Consider the following 24,036-nt stretch of genomic DNA (forward strand, 5'->3'; position numbering starts at 1 on the left):
TTATTTGCTTCAAGGGCATTGGATACATAATAATTGACCAAATCTTTTATAGAATAGCAAGACCAACGAAAACAAGAACGACAATTAGGCATTTTAGAAGATATCCAACTTCCATAACTGCTCCCACTAGTTGGACCAACATCTTCTCCATGCCTTCATTGTTGATCTGTGGATTATTGATCTTGCATTCTTCATTCTTCTTCTTTGATTCTAAAGAAGTAGACGTTGCTTCCCCTCTAGTTTCTTCTCTAATTGCACATGCAGCCGCATCATTAGCCTCAATTCTACCAATGAGTGCACGAACATCTATTAAGTTTTTTCTATCAATAAATCGATGTATTATTCTTCCCAATACCAAAATGAGCATCCACCTTCCTACGCACATGACCATCTCAATAAGATACTGAAATAGAACCGAATAGGTTGACAAAGCCGAATGAAAACAAGAACATACCCCGCCGTTTTCGCATTTGAAGAATACCCATCCGGGGTGTTGCGGCGTGCTAGATGTTAGCCGCAGCACTGTCTGTGTGCAGTCGTCGCACTGTATGAGCAGCATCAGCGAGCCGCTGCGCGAGCACCGAGCCCAGATGACAGACGGCCGAGTCCTTGCCGGTAAACTAACGATAGCGGCTAGAGGACGAACCAGTACCTGCCTGCGGCGTTGGGGCTTTGTCGAGGCTGTGTGGGGTGCTCCCCGACCAATCCATGGCTTGGTGCAGCCGCCGATGGCCAGAAACGCCAAATCAGGCGGCCACGACAAACAGCCGCTGGTCTGCAACTTTCTGGCCGGCCGAGGAGGAGGAAGTGGTGGAGGACAATCTCGGGAGTATGGCAGCTCGCCGGCACGATCCCGACTGCTGGTATGGCTGGAATCGTAGGCGGCGGCCCGGTGGCGGTGGGTGAAGAAAAGCTCGGGCTGAAATGTCGCCCCCCCTCCCCGCCGCCGCCAACCGCTCCTGCTATATATAGGACACCGACAGGGCAAGGGGCAGAACTTGCATTTTCGCGGGTTGGGTTGGGAATTTTGCCGCGCCCCGCAAAAATATTTACGGGTCCGACGCGTTTGCGGGGTCTTATCGGGCAGCTTTTTTGCACGGACCTGTGTGTTGGTTGTTATTTTGCGGGTCGGGGCATTATACAGAGTCTGCTAGAGATGCTCATACAGCCATTGGTCTGGCCCGACTATAAATAAGGAAGGACGAGGTTGTGTTGCGTCGGCTGTAGCGCAGCAGTGGGAGCTTCACGGGCCCGATCTGGGCCTGGCTAGGCAGTTTGCCTGGTGTCCTCCTCCTTTGTCCGATCTGCTACCGCCTGAGCCGGTGGAGGTTGTGCAATCCCATGCGGCTGCGGTACTGTCGGACCCTGTCTACGGTTGCTTCGGTTATGTCCGGCTGGCCTCGCAGCATTTGCCATGGTGAACTGAGACGTCGGTGGTGTCCTGAAGACTGTGATGGCGCATGTTAGTGGGTGGCAAGCATGGCGGAGCCGACGGTTGGTCCTGGGTTGTGGGTGTGAGGGGTCGGGAGAAATTTATGTCGGGTCTTGCCGACACCAACGCGGCTAAGCCTGTGGGCGCCGCCATCCTTCTTGAAGGGTGTCGGGTGTACCTCCCCCCAACTGCCCTCCATGTGCCGGAAGAAATCCTAGGATCTGCCCGGGCAGCAGCGTCGTCGTCGCGCAATCCTTCTTCAAGGTGTTGTTCAGTATGCGGCAATTCGGCGGCATAAGAGTGTGGTGGAATTCTCCGGAGGGCGTAGCGGTTGCAGGATACCTTCGCTTTCGTCGATCCGATGTTGTTGGCATTCTTTCTCTTGTTTTTCTTTTGAACATGATTGTGTTGTTTGCCTCAGCGATGATTAAACAGTTGTATCGAATGGTTCTCATTCACTTTGAAAACAAGAATAGATACAACCACGTCAGCACACACGCATCTTATAGCATCACATTCAATGACTATAAAAAGTGAATGAGAACAAATTATATCTCATCTAGATGAGTTCTAGCAAAACTATATTAATATAACGAGGTGAAAGCATATTTTCGAGAATAAGAAAGGACGAGTCCGGGTGAAGAGGCTTATCATATCTTCTCCCAACGATTAACTATACCTCTTATCTAATTATCTCCAGAGTCCAGAGCTCACCGGCTATATTTGTCCAAGCTCAACTCACGTGTATGTGTGTGAGAGAGACGGTTGAAGACCTACCGGCAACTGAAGGCGACGTCGGAGGGGCTGTGGCAGGGCGACAACCCGCTGCACTTCTCGCTGCCGCTCTTCATCCTGCAGATCTGCCTCGTCCTCGCCCTCACCCGCGGCCTCGCCTTTGGCCTCCGCCCGCTCCGCCAGCCGCGCGTCATCGCCAAGATCATCGTAAGTTCATTCCTCATCGTCCCTCGCTCGCCGTCGTTTGAGTTGTATATTGTTCCGCGCACTTGGTAAGTCACAATGTTATCTCGTGCACTTTCGCCGCTCATTTTTGTTGTTGCACGATCTAGTTAGTCCATGGACATTCCATAATTTGGTTGAGACAAGCATTGTTTTTTTGCGGGTGAATAATGTATTAGTCAACTCAAGAAGTTCATACAATCAGTCATAGCAAGCTCCATAGCAGTCGACAACCCTTCCATGCATGCACATAATTCCGCTTCAAGAGCGTCTCGACATGGAAAAAGTTGCCTACAAGAGGAAAAAATAATCTCACCCTTGTCATCTCTCAACACCATGACAGCGCCTGCTGAGCCATCTTTTGCATAAGAACCATCAGAACTAAGTTTAACCCAGCCAGCCTTCGGAGCACTCCATTTAGGCCCCATCTCTCTTGTAAATGCAGTTGACCAGTTAGAGGGGTTATCATAAGTGACAAAAGATTTCCCTTTGCTTACATCCAAGGACAGGTCAATCTTAATACCGACAAGAGAATCAAGGTAGCTCACCAAAAAACGCCTCGAGGCTTCCATAGGCGGTGGCGGTTTGTAATGGACCACCTCGTTCCTAATATGCCACGCCCACCACAACAACATTAGTAGAATGGACCTTTCAATATCCGAAAGAGGCTGTAACGCATGTAGCAGCCATTCTTTACCAATGTTTTGCATGGAATTAATACTAGGCAAGGACCAAACATCTGTCATTGTATCCCAAAGCATCTTTGTCGGTGTGCAGCGGCAAAGTGCGTGAAAACTGTCTTCAGGTTCCATAGAGCACACCGGGCATAGATCATTTAATTCAAGGCCCCGGTTGTTTTTGTTCCTCCATGTGGGCAGACAATCTGTAGCCACCCGCCAAGCAAAATTCTGAACTGTTGGGGGTACATCAGCTGACCAGATAAGTCTCCAGCAAAACCTTCGACCATCCGGATGAGAACTCGAACCAGTTGTTGTGCTTCTGTGTGCTTCGTCAAAACCAAATTGGTAAGCGCTCCTAACTGAGAAAGTTCCGTATTTTCCAGGACCCCAAGCCAACGTGTCTTCCTCCAACCGCAGTGATGCCCGAATTTTCATTATCTCAGCGATGTCCGCTGGCAGAAAAAATTCTTGCAGTAAGACAAGATTCCACGAACCATTCTCATTGAGCAAATCCGAAACAAAATGGATTCTACATCTTCCTTGGAGCATTATGGGTTTATAGGAAAAGGGCCTTGGAATCCAGTTATCACGCCAAACCCGAATGCTTCTTCCATTGCCCACCCTCCAAATAATCCCTTTTTCCAGAAGATCAAGACCATAACTAATAGCCTGCCAAGACGAAGATGCATTTCCAGAGAAAACAGTATCCTCAAGCTTACCATCTGGATAATATCTAGCTTTCAACACTTGTGCACACAGACTGTTCGGCTTCGTAATCAATCCCCATGCTTGCCGAGCTAGTAATGCTTGATTGAAAATACGAAAATCACGGAAACCTGCACCAACCTTACTTTTGGGTTGCATTAGATCATTCCATGCACGCCAATGCACCTTCCTTTTACCTTTTTCAGCTCCCCAATAAAAGCCTCTTACCATCCTAGTAAGTTCATCGCAAACTGAAAAAGGCACCTTAAAAACTCCCATAATATACGTGGGTAGAGCTTGAGCCACAGATTTAATAAGCGTCTCGCTCCCGGGCTGGGCAAGAAGACCATCACCCCACTGAATCAAACGCTTAGTCAAACTCCTCTGTAGGTTTTGGAATCGCCCTTTGGACATGCGACCATCAGGGGTAGGAAGGCCGAGGTACTTTTCCTCAAACACCAAGCTAGACACATTTAGTACCCCTCTGACTTCCTCTTGAGTGATGAAAGGACACGCAGTACCAAAAAGAATTGAGCATTTATCAAAGTTCAAACTTTGTCCAGTTGCCTTACCATAAATATCCAAAGCCAATTTAACTTTCTCAGCTTGAGCACATGATGCCTCAAAAAACAGCATGGTGTCATCAGCAAACAAAAGATGAGAAATCCCAGAGCCTCTTCTACACACTTTTAATGGAGAAATCTCGCCCACGGACACATAGTGCTTGAGGATTGCAGATAATCCATCAGCCACAAAAAGGAACAAGAAGGGAGAAAGAGGATCACCCTGCCGAAGACCACGCGACGGTGCAAATGAATCCAAGAGGGTCCCATTAAGTTTGACAGAATATCTCACTGATGTGACACAAGACATTATCCAGTCCACCCACCGTTGAGAGAAACCCAGCTTTTGCATCACCTGCTTCAGGAATTTCCAGTCCACCCAATCATAAGCCTTAGAGAGGTCAAGCTTATAAGCAGAAAAACTTTTGGTTGGATCTTTTTCTTGTTTGATGTGGTGTATACACTCAAAGGCAATAAGAGCATTATCCGTGATCATTCGCCCGGGAATAAAAGCACTCTGTTCCGGAGACACAATATCATCCAGAAGTGGCCGCAAACGATTCACCAAACATTTAGAGATAACTTTGTAAATAACATTACAAAGACTGATAGGCCTGTAATGGGACAAAGTAGTAGGATTAGGAATCTTAGGAATAAGAACGATAGAGGTAGAATTTACCCCTGCCGGCATGATCCCTATGGAGAAGAATTCCTTAACCGCTCCAATTACATTATCCTTCAAAATATCCCAATCACACTGAAAAAATCTCGCCGGTAGACCATCCGGGCCTGGAGCCTTAAGAGGTCCAATCTGAAACAATGCATCTGATATCTCCTTGTCACTAAAAAGAGCACACAACCGAATGTTGTCCTGGTCTGACACCTTAACCTCAAGGAGATCGAGAACAAGTGAAGCATCTAGTGTTGGGTCAGCCGAAAATATGCCTTGAAAATATTCATTTGCCAAGGACGCCATATCCTCAAAATTAGAGTGCACCACTCCAATACTATCAGTTAACTCTCGAATTTTATTTTTACGGGCACGCCAAACAGCTTTACTTTGAAAATATTTTTTGTTTCTGTCGCCCTCTTTCAGCCACATTATTCTTGAACGTTGAAGCCACATCATCTCCTCTTAATAAATCAACTCATTCATCTTGTCAGTAACACGTCTAATCTCCTGCCTATCTGCATTCATACACATAAGCTCCTCAAGTTGCGTACGTGATTTGGCCAGCTCCCTACAGATATTACCAAATTTTTTGTTACTCCACATACTAAGGGTAGCCAATGTCTTGCTTAGTGCAGCTTGAAGTTTTTCTAAATTGTCCACATCACCAACCGAGTCCCATGCTTCTTTAATTACTGCTGGCAGTGTTACATCCCGTTCCCAGAACACCTCATAACGCCGAATTTTAGGGCCTGCCTGGCTAGAATCCGGGGCGCCCTTCATCACCAATGCCACGTGATCAGAATACGGAGATACAACATGCTGGACCGAATAGACCGGAAACATATTACGTCGTTTGTCGCCGTTGCCCTGTCCAAGCGTACTTTAACATTGGACACACCAGCCCTCAAATTATCATATGTGAACGGGATTCCAGAAAAGCCTAAGTCAACCAGACCGCAGACTTCAAGCGTATCTCTGAACGCGATCATCTGCTGTTCCGGCCTTGGGGAAGCCGAGAGGTGCTCGAAGTCCCAAAGGGCTTCGTTGAAATCTCCTATAACAAGCCATGGCCGGTCGCTCACGTTCTTTAAACTCTGTAGCTTCGACCACATGAGATGACGGTTCTCAACACGTGGCTCTCCATAAACAAAGGTGACTCTCCATTGTTCTGCATCAACATTCAATCTGACCAAAGCATCGGTATATCTTTCCTCCTTACCCAAAATTTCAACCACACACGACTCATGCCAAAACAGTGCTAATCCACCACTCATACCATTGCTATCTACTCCCTCGAAGCCTTTCAAACCAATACGGCCTCGAATTCTCCTCATCTTCGTAGCTTCCTACCTAGTCTCACAAAGAAAGACCAACATGGGGGAATGCAACTTAGAAATTTCACGAACTGTCCGGGGATTCCCCACCCCCCAGCAGTTCCAGCTTATGAGATTCATTGGTCCCGAAGGCGCCCCTCCTCGGAGCCCGCCGATGATAACAAGTTGTTTGATTTGTTCAGACCACTCATAACTGAGTTCACTCCTGTTCTTATCCTCTTAGGATCCTGCTCACCAGACGGGCTAGCCTGAACCACCATTGTTCCTGGCATAACAGGTTGGTTCGACGTGCTTGCTGGTGTGAATTGGTGGCGCGAATCAACATCTCGCTTCCTGTTGGAATCAAATTCCTCCACTGCACCTGGCACAAGACCATTTTTATCCACGTCCATAGCTGCTAGAACGGCTGCACCATTGCTGCCACCCGGATCAACAGGGGTAGAACTTTCTTGATCACGTATCATAGCTCTACCTCCACCTCTACCGCTCCATGAAGCTCGAAGTTCTTTAAAGATCAGTTTAGAGGTTGCGTGCACACCGTCCCCGTGCTCCGTATGTAGGTGTCCAATCATACCACAAAGTGCACACCAATCCAGAAGTCTCTCGTACTTAACCCTGAAAATCTGCCTCTTTTTCTTCCTCACAACTGAAACGTGATTTTTCAGAGGGTTCATCACATTCAAAATTACTCTATCTCGATAGAAGTTGCCTGCATAATCCCCTGCGTCCTTATCATCAGCATAGAACTCGCCAATTTTCTCAGCAAGTGGTTTCATTAGTTTCTCATATCCGTCAGGCAAATCATGAATCTGAACCCAGATTTGAACGAATTCAGATCAATTGACGAGGGCTTAGAGAAACCGTCGTAAGGTGCCAACAATAATGGTTGTCCTCGGAAGGCCCAAGGACCCCCCCCCCCCCCCCCCCCCCCTCCATGACTTTGGTCCAATCACCCAAGCAAGAAAACTGCATAGTATACAGGTTGTTCCCCAACGATCGGAATTTAACATATTTCGCAAGATCCCATGCACTCCTCATATTCTTGTAGAACCAGAAATCTCCATACTCCTTAGATGTATGAACCTTACCGATTGCTAGCCAGCGTGGATCAGGAGAATCATCGGGGACCTCATCCTCATAGATCAGATCATCAATTTCCTCATCTACAATGCCCAGCTCTTCCATCAGATCTGCAAGTTCCTTTTCCTCCTTCACAGCCGAAGCTGAAGCAACACCTGCCATCGCAAAACTCTAGGAGACCCGAGCCGCAAGCAAAACCCTAACCCTACTGACTCGCCAAGCCTGGAAGCAACGCTAGGTTGTCCCGTAGTCAGCCCGAATGAAAGACAGAGGGTAGGAGAGTCACGTCGGAGGGAGGAGAGGTTACAGAGTGGAGGTCTCAACGGCGACAGAGAGTCGCACGAGAGGACAGGTGCCCTAGCGAGAGGGGAAGGTTGTTGGATAGCTTGAATTAATGAATGATCATTTGCAGCTCCATGGGCATTCATCCATCAAATCTTGCTAGTTAAAGGATCATTAGGTACTAACTTAAGTAGTAATTAATGATCTTCTGAGTAGCAATTTGAACAGTACTAGTGTAAAATACGCACTTGCATTATGGGACAGACGAAGTAGTTGTGGAGGAAAATTCTCCACAGTTGTGTTCCTTTTTCCCTCTGTTGCTAGTTTTTGTGCACAGGTGGAAATTCATAAACAAGCTTCACTTGTATGCTTTGCAAGTGTAAAAACAGAGTGTGCCCATCTATCCTATCACTGTTAATTTCACTGGGGTAAATTGTATTATGAGTATGTTATTTCAGCAGAGACATGAGTTTTCATTAAGCTGATCTTTGGGGGGGATATTCAGAGTGTCAAACTTTTTCTCAGAGGGAATATACCCGGGTTTATAGCTAGAAAGAACTCCCCTTCCCATAATTAGACATCTTCTACTTTTGTCTTTGCCTAATTTTGGAGTGCTAGTAATATATACTACCAGTTATTGAGTTAGTGATTCACATACTCACATAATTAGTACTGTAAGTAGGGAAGCCAAATGCAATACTACCTAATTACCATTAAGAAGTAAAATTAGTTTAAAAATAAGGATTTTGAGAAATATGTGAGTTGTAGCTATTTTCTAAATCCGAGAAAGAAATTTTCACCTACAATCAAAAAAAATATTTTGGTCCGACAACTATCCACTGAGGTTTGATCTCAACCAATGCCAGAATTTATACAACTAAGTTAAATACAAACTAAAGTTTATATTCATAGCAACACACAAAATGTATATATACAAAATTTTACTAGTACAAACACTCCATGTGCATTGTGGAGATGAAAAGTTCAGCTCCCTCCTCCCCTAAATTATTAAGTTATACTACTATCTTTTTTTTCATCGAACTGCTTTTGGAAAGACAAATTATTACCTTAAGTTTCCAAAAACTCTGTTTTTTTAGAGTGAAGTTTATTCTTGCGAATTTGGCTTAAAATACGTGTATTTGAGTCATATGAGGAAAAGAAGTAACATATTTTCTTGGGTATTGGTAGTGAATTGTCAAAGTTTTAAACCAAAAAGAATTGTACGTGGATACTCTGGCCCCAGATAGTACATGGACTTTTTCCTGAATTTTTTAAGAAACATTACGCGATGTTCTCTCGGTTCCAATTATAAGATGTTCGAACCTTTTTTTTCCTAATTTGACCATATATAAACACATTTTAGTGCATTTGTTCAATCATTTCAACCTGTATGTAGTCCATATTGAAATATCTATATCATCTATTTTAATAGTGAACGGAAGGAGTATTTTATTCTCGTTTCTCAAGTTATGATCGTAGGAGCCAAAAATACGAAAATACACAGGTGAAAATGGTTCCACACGCGCCCATGTGAATATTAAATTCAAAACAAATACTGGAAAAGTCAAAAGATTCTGAATTTTTTGGATTATCAAACTTGGTCGACCATTCTACTCATGTGTGAAGTTTCATGAAGGAAAGATACTCGTGGTGTCCTTAGTGAAGAAAATACAATCAGGTCCCTACTATTCAGCAAGCAACGTTTTTTAATATAGCATCGATTTTGTCATTTTTGCCTAGAATATCATAGATGTCATTTCTTCATGAAACTTCATATGCGAGTATATGAGTCGACTATGTATGTTACAAAAATTATTCGATTTTTTTATCTTTTCTAGTATTTTTTTGAATTTACAATTCATAAAGGGTGCATGTGGAACCATGTTCACTAAATTCTGACTTCCGCTTAAAGTTAACTTAATTGGTGTTGCTTCAAAAGATGCACGCCAAAGTTTGATTTTCATACGACACCACCGTCTAATTGGAGGGTGGCTGGTGTGTTCATTCTTGACAACTAAACCGAGGTACAAAAGTTGTCATGCTTGACAATTAAATTTGTCATCTTCGTATCATTAAATTTGTCATAAAAAACGTTCAAGGTTGCCATGTGCTCGTGCCACACATCAGGCACTTATAAGGGTCCAAGTTTTAAATCAAAATTATGCGTGGATACTCTGGCCCTAGATATTACCTGAATTATTTGTTCCTAAATTTTTCAGAAACATTAGGTGCTATTTTAATAGGAGCCAAAAATAGTTTATGACTTTTGTTTAAAGCTAACTTGATTATTTATCAAAAAATTCTTTCACCTCGCTTTATATACTCCCTCTGTCTGGAAATACTTGTCGTAGAAATGGATACAAATGGATGTCTCTAAAACTAAAACACATCTAAATACATCCATTCCTTGGACAAGTATTTCTGGATGGAGGGAGTATAAAGCACACTGCCAAGCTGGTGCAGGAAAATAGTTAAGTTAATTAGTATCGTTTCAAAAGATGCACGCCAAAGCTTGATTTTCAGACGACACCACCGTCTAATTGCAGTGTAACTGGTGTGTTTGTGCATTTGTGCGTTTGTAGTTCAATGGTGTTGGTAATGTCCAAATTAATCGGGAATTAGTCCATTTCACCTATGGAATCAAAGTAGATTTTCATTGCTCGAGCACTGTCAAATCAATCAAATCACTTGATCAGAATTTCTACTACATCATGGTCATCTATCTCCGCTTATAGCAATGCAAGCTCGTGTTGATGTTACTGCTGCTGGTGGCGAAATGCAGGGCGGCGTCCTCCTCGGGCCGTCGGTGCTCGGCCGGAGCAAGGTCTTCCTCCACAACGTCTTCCCCAGGGAGAGCCTCATGGTGCTCGACACGCTGGCAGCCATCTGCCTGCTCTTCTTCCTCTTCCTCGTCTGCCTGGAGCTGGACCCGGCGTCGCTCCGCCGCACCGGCCGCCGCGCCCTGGCCATCGCCGTGGCCGGCATGTCCCTCCCCTTCGCGCTCGGCGTCGGCTCCTCCCTCGTGCTCCGGGCCGCCATCGCGCCCGACGCCCCGTGTGTCCCGTTCATCGTCTTCATGGGCGTCGCGCTCTCCATCACGGCCTTCCCCGTGCTCGCCCGGATCCTCGCCGAGCTCAAGCTGCTCACCACCGAGATCGGCCGCATGCCCATGTCGGCGGCCGCCGTGAACGACATCACGGCGTGGATACTGCTCGCGCTCGCCATCTCGCTCTCGGGCAACGGCTCGCCGTTCGTGTCGATCTACGTGCTCCTCTGCGGCGCCGCCTTCGTTGGCCTCGCCACCCTGCTCGTCAGGCCGCTGCTCCTGTACATGGCGCGCCGGTTCCCCGAAGGCGAGCCGGTCAAGGAGTCGTTTGTCTGCGGCGCCATGGCCATCATCCTTGATGCCGGACTCGCCACCGACACCATCGGTATCCACGCGCTGTTCAGCGCGTTCGTCATCGGCGTGCTGGTCCCCAAGGAAGGCGCCTTCGCCAGCGCGCTCACCGAGAAGATCGAAGACATCGTGTCGTCGCTGTTCCTGCCGCTCTACTTCGTCTCCAGCGGGCTCAAGACGAATGTGGCCACCATCACCGGCGCCAAGTCGTGGGGGCTCCTCGTGCTCGTCATCATGACGGCGTGCGTCGGCAAGATCGGCGGCACAGTGCTCACAGCGCTGCTGATGCGGGTGCCGGTGCGCGAGGCGGTGGCGCTGGGGCTGATGATGAACACCAAGGGGCTCGTGGAGCTCATCGTGCTCAACATCGGCCGCGACCGCAAGGTCCTCAACGAGGAGGCATTCGCCATCCTCGTGCTCATGGCGCTTGTCACCACCTTCCTGACGACGCCGGCCGTCACCGCCGTGTACAAGCCGGCCCGGCGGCAAGCGTCGTACACGCACCGCACCGTGGAGCGCGATGACGCCGATGCCGACAGCGAGCTGCGGGTGCTCGCGTGCTTCCACGCCAGCCGGGGCATCCTGACGCTGATCAACCTGGTGGAGGCGTCGCGTGGCACGCGGCGGAGCAAGCTCACCATGTACGCCATGCATCTGGTGGAGCTCTCGGAGCGGTCGTCGGCGATCACCATGGTGCAACGCGCGCGCCGCAACGGCTTGCCGTTCTCGGGCCGGCTCGGGCGGAAGGACGCGGGCGGGGAGGAGGTGCAGGTGGCGTTCGAGGCGTTCCAGAGGCTGAGCGCCGTGACGGTGAAACCGGTGACAGCCATCTCCGACCTGGCCACCATCCACGAGGACATCATCAACTCCGCGGTGCAAAAACGCGCCGCCGTCATCGTGCTCCCGTTCCACAAGATACTCTGCCACGACGGGGCGATGGAGGCGTGAGTGGACCGAGCGTACCACCACGTGAACGTGCGGGTGCTCCGGAAGGCGCCGTGCACCGTGGCGATCCTCGTGGACCGGGCGCTCGGCGGCATGGCGCAGGTGTCGGCGCCGGACGTCTCCTACACCGTGTCAACGGTGCTGGCAAGCGGGACCCAACAAGCAGCGACAACCACGACCCCGTCGTCCCTGCCCAGCGGTCAACACAGGCCAGGAGGCCCAACCCGCTCGTCATTGGGCCGACGTGGGCTAACTGAAGCCCAACCCGCGCGTCTACTAAAGGAGGCAAGCGACTCGGCATCATCATCCAGAGGATCACGAACGAACCGGCGGCTGCTACCTTCCTTCCCGAACCCTAGTTCCTCCTCTTTTCCCCTTTCGAGCACCGCTCCCTGTAATCGAATTGTATCAAGCTACTACTTCGGAGAGCTGCAATTAGATCGAATACTGCTACCCTATCATCTGGTATCAGAGACGCCAGTCACCACCCCTCTCCGCTCCGCCCTGGCGCATCTCATCGAGACGCGCGGTCTCCGTCAAGCTCGCGACGCCATGGATCCGGGAGTCTCCGCCTTCCTCACCCGGTTCGAGACGAAGATCGAGGCCGTCATCGACGGCCTCACCAAGGCGCACCAGTCGACATCAACAAAAATCAACGATCTCCTCGCGTGGCGCCCAGATCTGGAGCGCTGCGTCGCGGATCTCAGTGATGCGGTGGCTGCCCTTCAAGCCGCTCCCCCTACATCACCCAAAGGGAAGGGGATGCAGCGTGCACCCGCGTTGCAGCCACTGGAGGACCACGTGGGCACCTCGGCAGGCGCAACGAGCAACCAGCAAGGGCCCGATGGCCACGGCGTGTTCAATCTCCAACGGGGGCATCCGGTGGCGTCGCTGGAGACGCCACCTCCGCCCCCGGCAAAAGGTCAGACCACCCTGCTGAACTCCCCCACCCCGCTGTCGCCGTTTACACATGCGAGTCAAATGCTCACGGGTTTGGGTCAGGCGCATCCATCCATCGTTTTCCCTCAGTTTTTGGGCGAAAATCCGAACCTATGGAAAACCTTGTGTGAGCAGTACTTTAGCATGTTTGGGATAACGCAATCCTTCTGGGTTCCCATGGCCGCCCTCAATTTCTCGGGGCCAGCGGCCATATGGCTGCAATCTATTCAGAAGCGTCTCCATGAGTTTGATTGGGACGCATTCACCTCGCTGTTGGGTACGTGTTTCGGTAGAGACAGGCACCAGATGCTCATTAGACAATTTTTCACCATCCACCAAACTACTTCGGTAGCAAACTATATTGAGAAGTTTGAAGTTATTATCAATCACTTAAGTTCTTATTCAGACACTATGCATCCTTACTATTTCTTGACTCGTTTTGTCGAGGGCCTGAGCACGGACGTACGAGCGGTGATAATGGTGCAACGCCCTCCCGATCTGGATACGGCATGCGCTCTGGCGCTGCTTCAGGAGGAGGTGGCCGAGGGCGCGCGTACCCCACCAGTGCGCGCCCAGGAGCTGACTCAACGTGCCGGCGTTCCGCTACCACTTCCGGCTCCTCCATTGCGTCATCCCCCAGCCACGGTCGCAACAGATCGCCGTGGCACTGACGCAGCGCGCACGGAGGCTTCCAAGCTCAAGACCCTGCGCGAATATAGAAGGGCTCGTGGTTTATGCTTCAATTGCGGCGAGAAGTGGGGGCACGACCATGTGTGCCCCACCTCGGTATAGTTGCACGTTGTTGAAGAGCTCCTGGACATGTTTGGCATGGATAGTTTCGTCGACACTCAAGTGAGTTCAGAAGAGGGGTTGCAAGAGACTGCTATGGCCATTTCAGTTTCTGCTGTCACAGGAGGAGTGTCCGCCAGGGCGTTTCAGCTTCGAGCTTGGCTTTAAGGGCACGAAGTACTCATGTTGGTCGATTCAGGCAGTTCCAACTCTTTTATCAATGAGAATTTGGCAAGTAAACTTTCAGGAACGCAACCAATGGACAAACCCAGCAGAGTGCGTGTGGCTGATGGGGGGAATTACTTTGCAAGGAAATTGCCCCGCATTGTGCTTGGTATGCTCAAGGACACGAGTTCTACACGGATCTGAAGGTGCTGGCTCTGGGCACATACGATGTCATTTTGGGCATGGATTGGTTGGAGGAGCATAGCCCAATGCAGGTGGACTGGCGTGCACGCATAATTGAGATCCCAACACCAGCGGGGCCTCTTCGGCTAGTGGGGCACGATGCAACTTCCACAGATTGCCATTCCATCAACAGTTTGCAGCTGCAAAATCTGTGCAGCAAAGGGTCGATCTCTCATGTCATACACCTTTGTGTAGTCGCCCCTCTACAGGAAGAGCTGGAGCCAACCCCAGCTTGCATTCAGGAAATTGTAGATCAGTTCCCTGACGTGTTCGAAGAACCGGTGGGACTTCCCCCAAGGAGGGCGTGCGATCATCATATTCCCCTGATTCCAGGAGCAATGCCAGTCAATGTCAGGCAGTACCGTTACAAACCAGAACAGAAAACAGAAATTGAAGCTCAAGTTGAAACCCTACTGAAATCTGGTGTCATTCAACGCAGCAATAGCCCTTTTTCCTCCCCTGTCATTTTGGTGAAAAAGAAAGACGGAACCTGGCGGCTATGCATCGACTACAGACAACTGAATGCCATCACTGTGATGGGCAAGTTCCCCGTTCCAGTTATCGAGGAACTGTTGGATGAATTGCATGGAGCAGCCTGGTTCTCCAAGTTGGATTTACGCGCGGGGTACCATCAGATCAGGCTCGCGCCAGGGGAAGAGTACAAGACAGCTTTCTCTACCCACCAGGGGCATTTTGAGTTCAAGGTGTTATCCTTTGGTTTGGTAGGGGCCCCACCTACCTTCATCGAAGGGTTGACCACAACTCTTAAGCCAGTCATAAGAGTCTGTGTGATGTGCTTCTTCGACGACATCTTAATCTTCAGTAACTCTTTGGAAGAGCACAAGTGCCATGTGAAGCAAGTATTGGAGTTGCTGCGCAAGGACCAATGGAAAGTAAAATACAGCAAGTGTGCTTTTGGGCAAAGAAAAGTCTCTTATCCAGGGCATGTCATCAGCGCTCAAGGGGTGGCCATGGATCCCACCAAGATAGCAGCGGTAGCTAACTGGACACCTCCGCAAAATGTCAAAGGCGTCCGCAGTTTCTTGGGCCTCGCAGGTTACTATCGTCGTTTCGTCAGAAATTTTGGAGTAATTGCAAAGCCTTTGTTCAACTTGTTAAAGAAAGGGATTCCCTTCCTCTGGACTTCCATCACCGAAACGGCATTCCAGGTGTTGAAAAAGCAGCTTATCTCAGCCCCAGTCTTGGCACTGCCCAACTTTGAACAACCTTTCGTTGTGGAGACAGACGCGTGCGATCGTGGCATCGGGGCAATCCTACAGCAGCAAGGGCATCCCATAGCTTTCATGAGCAAGGCCCTGAGCCCAAGGTACCAAGGTTTGTCGACATACCAAAAAGAGTATCTGGCCATCATTGTAGAAGTGGAACAATGGCGGCCTTATCTACAACATTCAGAATTCGTCATCTATACGGATCAAAAGAGCCTCACCCACCTGGAAGAGCAAAGACTGAATACCCCGTGGCAGCAGAAGGCGTTTACGAAGCTTCTGGGTCTCAGATACTGCATCAAGTATAAAAAAGGAACTAACAACAGCAATGCAGATGCATTATCACGGGCGGATCCAGCAGAAGCACTGGCATTGGTTACATCATGCCAACCAAGCTGGCTGGAAGATGTAATCAGCAGTTACAACAACAACCCTCATGCTCAGAAGCTTTTGGAGCAGTTAGCAGTGCGTGATGATCCCAAGGGCAGGTTTCAGCTGCAATAAGGCATTCTCCGGTTCAGAGGGAGGATCTGGCTGGGAGGGGGAACTCACATTCAGCAGCGCATCATCCAAGCCTTTCATGACAGTCCGATGGGAGGGCACTCAGGCTTCCCGGTGACTTACAGTCGCATCAGACGCCTGTTCGTGTGGCCCAAAATGAAGGCTCAAGTCAAGCATTACATGTAGTGCTGCACGGTCTGCCAGCAAGCCAAACCGGACAGAGCGGCTGCACCAGGTCTCCTGCTACCGTTGCCCATTCCTTCTAAACCATGGGACATGATTTCCATGGATTTTGTGGAAGGCCTCCCTCAATCCAGTCGTTTCAATTGCCTGCTGGTAATCGTGGACAAAAGAACGAAGTTCAGTTACTTTCTTCCCCTGGCCCACCCATATACAGCGGCATCGGTGGCTCAATTATTCATCCAGCAAGTTTACAAGATCCATGGCCTCCCAGGAGCGATTGTGTCCGATAGGGATCCGGTATTCACTAGTCATTTTGGCAAGAATTGTTCAAGGCAGCAGGCACGCAGCTCAGACTCGGCACGGCCAATCATCCTCAAATAGATGGCCAGACCGAGAGGGTCAACCAATGTGTGGAAACGTTCTTGCGTTGCTTCACGCAAGCTTGTCCCAGGCAGTGGAGTTTCTGGACCCCTCTGGCTCAATTCTGGTATAACAACTCTCATCATTCGTCCATAGGAATGACCCCCTTCAAAGCTATGTTTGGATATGAGCCTAGGCACTGGGGGATCACAGCGGAGAACATCTGCTCGGTACCAGCTCTCAAGTCCTGGCTCGAGGAGCGGGATACTGTTCAAGAACTGTTACAGCAGCATTTGAACAGAGCCAGGCAACTCATGAAGAGCCAAGCTGACAAGAAACGATCGTTTCGAGCGTTTGAGGTAGGGGACCAAGTGTTCCTGAAACTCCAACCCTACATCCAAACCTCAGTGGCACCAAGAGCAAATCACAATTTGGCATACAAGTACTACGGACCTTTTTCGGTAGTGGCCAAGATCAATGAGGTAGCTTACAAGTTGCAACTCCCACCACAGGCAACAATTCACCCGGTGTTTCACATTTCGCTGCTGCGACGTGTGCTGAATGCTGGTATGTCTATCGAACTTCAACTTCCACATTGCACTGATGAACTGGCAGTACCTGTGTCTATCATTCAGTCAAGGTGGAGAATGTCGAAGGGCAAGATGCAAGAACAGGTTAAAGTTCGCTGGTCCAATTCGGAGATGCTGGGAGACACTTGGGAGGACAAAGTCAGTCTTCAGGAGCGGTTCCCGCTTGCGGAGGCTTGGGGACAAGCCTCGTCTCAAGGAAGGGGGGGTGTCAACGGTGCTGGCAAGCGGGACCCAACAAGCAGCGACAACCACGACCCCGTCGTCCCTGCCCAGCGGTCAACATAGGCCAGGAGGCCCAACCCGCTCGTCATTGGGCCGACGTGGGCTAACTGAAGCCCAACCCGCGCGTCTACTAAAGGAGGCAAACGACTCGGCATCATCATCCAGGGGATCACGAATGAACCGGCGGCTACTACCTTCCTTCCCGAACCCTAGTTCCTCCACTTTTCCCCTTTCGAGCACCGCTCCCTATAATCGAATTGTATCAAGCTACTACTTCGGAGAGCTGCAATTAGATCGAATACTCCTACCCTATCACACCATGCTCCTACTCTTCTTTGGCGGGCCTGACGACCGCGAGGCACTGGCCTACGCCACCCGCATGGCCGAGCACCCCGGTATCGTGCTCACCGTGGTACGCTTCAGCGCGGCTGCTGCCGCGGCGGCGAAGCTCACGGACGTCGATGAGGAGGCCATACAGAAGCACGTGGTCCCCGGCGAGTCGGTGAGCTACGACGAGGTGGTGGCGCGGGAGAGGCTGGAGGTGGCGGCGGCCATCAAGGCATTTGGGAGGGGGAAGAATCTGGTGGTGACCGGGCGGTTGGCGCAAGCGATACCCCTGATGGAGAAGACCGACTGCCCGGAGTTTGGACCCGTGGGGAGCTACCTGGCGACAACAGAGTTCTCGGCGACGGCGTCCGTGCTCATGGTGCAGCGGTACGACCGGAGGAATGACCCGACCTCAGCGGGGGACGAGGAGGTAGAGGACACGGTGGTGCGCGCTCCGATGCCATCTCCGGCCTACACGCCCACCAGGACGTCGCCGGGTGAGCAGAATAGGCCAGCCGAAGGGGGGGTGGGTTCGGTACGTGACGGCCGGTGCGCCCATGCAGTTCCGACGTAGCTAGGCTAGGCTCCCAATTTAGTTCTCTAACTGTGGTTTTTTTAAACATCAGTACAGACACAAGCGCTCATATACACGCGCATACACTCAACCCTCTGAACGCATACATGCACACCCTATCCCTATGAGGACCTCCGAAAGACTAAGACGGCATATCATCTTGAAATTTACGAAGTCACCATAGGCACCTCCACTAGTAGAAAAAGGGTCAAACGTGAAGCACATTAGTGCCGGTTTGTATTTGAGCCAGCACAAATGTATACATTAGTGACGGTTCCAACGGCTAGCCGGGCCGCTCTCATTAGTACCGGTTCGTGGCTAACCTTTAGCACCGGTTCGTGCCACGAACCGGTACTAATGAGAGTGGTGGCAGGATGTTGTCAGTCTGGGCCCCCTCCAGCACCTTTAGTACCGGTTCTTAACATGAACTGGTACTAAAGGTCGTCCTACATAAACCTTTCGTCCACCCGAGCTCGCTTTGTTCTTCCCCTTTCCCCTCTCCTCTCTGTTCTTCCCCTCTTCCTCTCGAGCTCATCACACATTTTGCCCAAAATTTGTCAAGATTTGAAGGCCCCCATCCATTCATATGATCACAAAGGTTAGCAACTTTGTCCTTTCATCTCTCATTGCTAGATTAGCTCTTGCAATGCTTTATATAGTTATTAATTTGTGAGTTTAGTAATTTGTGAGGAAATATATATATGTGCTAGTATTTGATTTATATGCAATTTGAGGTCAAAAATAACACTTAGTTTGCATATGTAGGTGTGGTTTACTTAGTGCCTTCTAAATCTCCGTCGTAACCACCGTCGATCGCCCGCACCGTCCCGTCGCCGGCACCACCTTGTGGTGAGCCTCTTGTTCATGAAATTTTATATAAAAAATTGATGTTTGTGTGATTTGGATATATAGTTACTCGTATAATAATTATCTTACCCGTACGTTGTTTGTTATACATAGTGCCATGGTTTTGATATCCGTCCCCGTCGGCCCTCGTCCTTGTTATGATTCGGATGTGGTATATTCTCTTTTAAAACTATTTGTTGCATTTCGTGTTTATGACAAATTATGCCCATCAAGTTGACATAGATATTTTTATCTAGGAGGTATGTGAACCGGAAATTCCAACCGACCCTATTGTCGAGAGGTTAAATTTAGTTGAAAGAGAAAACGAGTACTTGAAAGAAAAATTGAAAAGAATTGAGGGGGAGAAGATGGAATTGGAGTTGCATGTTGCCGATGTTGTCGATGATCACAAGATCAAGATGGAGAAAATGCGCTTGAAGATTAGAAAGATTAGAAAATATGCCATCGATAGTGAGGCTTGGTATCATTATGCTGTTGGATCAATTGTTACCTTAGTTGCGATCTTGATCGCATTTGTTGTTGCATTTAAATGCTTTAGCTAGAGAGTTATTTGTTTGTTGCATTTAAGTGTTGTATGAACTTTATGTATGAACTTGTATTAATTTGGTCTATTCGGTGTTGTGTAATGAAGATGAGTCGGCAATGGATGTACGATGACCGATGCTCTGCCCAGTTCGTTGAGGGCGTGCATACTTTTCTGCTTGCGGCTGAGGCAAACAAGCGGGCGGATGGTTTTATGCCTTGTCCATGTGCTGGCTGTAAGAATGGTCGCAATTACTCTACGTCAAGAACCATTCACGTCCACCTGTTTGAGTCCAGTTTCATGCCCCACTATAATGTTTGGACCAAGCATGGAGAAAGAGGGGTTATGATGGAAGACAATGAAGAAGAAGAGGACGACGACAGCTATCCTGGCCATGGGTTCCCTAAATACGATGATACAACAATGGGGGAAGAAGCTGAGCCGTAATGCGGGAAGAAGCTGAGCCGGCAATGCAGGAAGAAGCTGAAGAAGAGGCATCAGATGAGCCCGTTGATGATCTAGGTCGGGCCATTGCCGATGCAAAGAGAAACTGCGTAAGTGATTTGGAGAACAAGAAGTTGCAGCGCATGTTAGAGGATCACAAAAAATTGTTGTACCCGAATTGCGTAGGTGACAAGAAAAAGCTGGGCACCACACTGGAATTGCTGCAATGGAAGGCAGAGAATGGTGTATCTGACAAGGGATTTGGAAAGTTGGTGGTAATGAGAAAGGATATGCTTCCGAAGGACAACGAATTGCCCGAGAGTACGTACGAAGCAAAGAAGGCGGTCTGCCCTCTAGGGTTAGAGGTGCAGAAGATACATGCATGCCCTAATGATTGCATCCTCTACCGCGGTGAGTACGAGGATTTGAACGTTTGCCCGGTATGTGGTGCATTGCGCTATAAGATCAGCCGCGATGAGCATGGTGATGTCGAGGGCGAGCGCCCCAGGAAGAAGATTCCTGCCAAGGTGATGTGGTATTCTCCTATAATACCACGGTTGAAACGTTTGTCCCAAAACAAAGAGCATGCCAAGGCGATGCGATGGCACAGAGAAGACCGTAAGAAAGACGGAAAGTTGAGAGTACCCGCTGACGGGTCGCAGTGGAGAAAAATCAAAAGAAAGTACGGGAAGGAGTTTGCAGATGACGCAAGGAGCATATGGTTTGGTCTAAGCGCAGATGGTATTAGTCCTTTTGGGGAGCAGAGCAGCAACCATAGCACCTGGCATGTGACTCTATGTTTTATAACCTTCCTCCTTGGTTGTGCATGAAGCGGAAGTTCATTATGATGCCAGTGCTCATCCAAGGCCCTAAGCAACCCGGCAACGACATTGATGTGTACCTAAGGCCATTAGTTGAAGAACTCTTACAACTGTGGAATGGAACAGGTGTACGTGTGTGGGATGAGCACATGGGGGAAGAATTTGACCTAAAGGCGTTGCTGTTCGTGACCATCAATGATTGGCCTGCTCTCAGTAACCTTTCAGGACAGACAAACAAGGGATACCGCATATGCACGCACTGTTTGGATGATACCGACAGTATATATTTGAATAGTTGTAAGAAGAATGTGTACCTGGGACATCGTCGATTTCTTCCGAGCAGGCATCCCGTAAGAAAGAAAGGCAAGCATTTCAAAGGTGAGGCGGATCACCGGACGAAGCCTTGCCACCGTACTGGTGCTGATGTACATGATATGGTCAAGGATTTGAAGGTGATATTTGGAAAGGGTCCTGGCGGACAACCTGTTCCAAAGGACGCTGACGGACGCGCACCCATGTGGAAGAAGAAATCTATATTTTGGGACCTACCATATTGGAAAGACCTAGAGGTCCGCTCCGCAATCGACGTGATGCACGTGACGAAGAATCTTTGCATGACCCTGCTTGGCTTCTTGGGCATGTATGGGAAGACAAAAGATACACCTGAGGCATGGGAGGACCAGCAACGTATGCACGGAGAAGACGGCATACATCAGGGTCATGCAAGCTACGCTCTTACCAAAGAAGATAAGGAAATCTTCTTTGAATGCCTGCTCAGTATTAAGGTACCGTCTGGCTTCTCGTCGAATATAAAGGGAATAATAAACATGGCAGAGAAAAAGTTCCAGAACCTAAAGTCTCATGACTGCCACGTGATTATGACGCAACTGCTTCCGGTTGCATTGAGGGGGCTTCTACCGGAAAACGTTCGATTAGCCATTGTGAAGCTATGTGCATTTTTCAATGCAATCTCTCAGAAGGTAATCGATCCAGAAATCATACCAAGGTTACAGAATGATTTGGTGCAATGTCTTGTCAGTTTCGAGTTGGTGTTCCCACAATCCTTCTTCAACATCATGACGCACGTCCTAGTTCACCTATGCGAAGAGATTAACGTTTTGGGTCATGTATTTCTACACAATATGTTCCCCTTTGAGAGGTTCATGGGAGTCTTAAAGAAATATGTTCATAACCGTGCTAGGCCAGAAGGAAGCATCTCCAAGGGCCATCAAAATGAGGAGGTCATTGAGTTTTGTATTGACTTTATTCCTGACCTTAAGCCGATTGGTGTTCCTGAATCGCGGCATAAGGGCAGACTGGATGGAAAAGGCACGCTAGGAGGGGAACAAATAATATGTATGGACGGACATTCTCTCACTGAAGCACACTACACGGTTCTACAGAATTCCGCCTTGGTGGCTTCGTATATGGATGAACACAAGAATTTGCTACGCTCCAAACACCCGGAGTGGTCTGATGACTGGATTACACGTGAACAAACCAGGAGTTTCGCCAGCTGGTTGCAGACACGTACCATGCATGACACCTCTACTGAAGATGACATGTACTTGCTATCCCAGTTACCATCTTCGAATATAATGACTTTCAAAGGGTACGAGATAAATGGTAATACATTTTACACGATCGCCCAAGATAAGAAGAGCACCAACCAAAACAGTGGTGTCCGCTTTGATGCAGAGACCAAGACGGGAAAGGAAACATATTATGGTTATATACAGGACATATGGGAACTTGACTATCGACGTGGTTTAAAGGTCCCTTTATTTCGGTGCAAATGGGTCAATATGACACGAGGCGGGGTAACGGAAGACCCGCAGTACGGAATGACAACAGTGGATCTCAACAATCTTGCGTATGTAGACGAACCATTCGTCCTAGCCAATGATGTGGCACAGGTTTTCTATGTGAAGGACATGTCTACCAAGCCAAGAAAAAGAAAAGATAACGAAGCGAATGCATCGTACGATGAGCCAAAGCGGCACATAGTTCTTTCTAGGAAGAGAAACATCGTGGGAGTGGATGACAAGACAGACAAGTCAGAAGATTATGAAAAGTTTGATGAAATTGCTCCATTCACAGTGAATATTGACCCGAGCATCCCGTTAAGTGATGAAGATTTTCCATGGTTACAGCGCAAAGGGACACACGCGAAGAAAAAGTTTCACACCCAAAGATCTGGGATGTGATCGGCTTCACTAGCTATCATCACTTTCTTCTATGTTTCGCACCCAAAGGGGAATCTCAATAATAGTTAGGGTAGTTATGTGTTTTGGCATTTGAAACGCGAAGAAATTTTATGTGCAAACAAATTCACACTAATTTCAAATAATTCAAAATTTAAACTATTCAAATTTGAAAACTACCGGCACTAACAGAAAGTTTGTAATTTTTTGTACCTAAAGAGGCTGTGTCAGCCTCCGGTCAGGCTATGGCCCCACCATCACCATTTAGTGCCGGTTCGTACCACGAACCGGTACTAATGAGGTTGTGTCGGGTAAGGCTGGGGCCCCACGAGCACCTTTAGTACCGGTTCATGGATGAACCAGACGTAAGCTGTTTTTTAGTCCCACCTCGCGAAGTGAGAGGGACTAGGAGCGGTTTATAAGCCCTAAGTGCAGAGACGATGAATAAGAGGATCAATGCTCACGTTGCTTAGCTTCAAGCCTTCAGGAATACGGTAGACTGCACGGAGCTATGCGCAGTGCAGTTTACACTATTCCGAAAGGCTTGAAGCAAATTAACGAGCATTGCACCTCTTTTTATTTTTAATAACTTATTACAACTCCGGACTTCTTCTGTTATGGCAAAAACTAATTGCACGTCGACATTTCTTTTTTTAAGTTATAACTCCAGACTTTGACCATCAAGTTTTGCAGAAAAGAAAAAATAGCAGAAAAGAAAGAAAAACTATAGCTGAAAAGAAAAAAAACTATATAAAAAAACTACTCAAAAATAAATAGAAGAAAATAAATATAGCAGAAAAGAAAAAACTACTCAGAAATAAATAGAAGAAAAAAATAAAGCAGAAAAGAAAAAAAATATTTGCTATTTTTCAATCGTTTACAAAATGACCGTGAAATTGAAAATCACTACAAAATGAACTCTGAAAATGTTGAATTTTGGCAAACTAGATGAAAAACTACTCACAAATAAATAGAAGAAAATAAATATAACAGAAAAGAAAAAACTATAC

General features: G+C 48.3%; 1 pseudogene; it reads left to right on the top strand.

The window, feature by feature from the left end:
* Nucleotides 1-728: 728 nt before the first annotated feature.
* LOC123115232 (cation/H(+) antiporter 19-like) lies at nt 729-18,167 on the top strand (annotated as a pseudogene).
* The last annotated feature ends 5,869 nt before the right edge of the window (nt 18,168-24,036 follow it).

Source organism: Triticum aestivum, chromosome 5B (assembly GCF_018294505.1).
Source record: "Triticum aestivum cultivar Chinese Spring chromosome 5B, IWGSC CS RefSeq v2.1, whole genome shotgun sequence".
NCBI lineage: Eukaryota > Viridiplantae > Streptophyta > Magnoliopsida > Poales > Poaceae > Triticum > Triticum aestivum.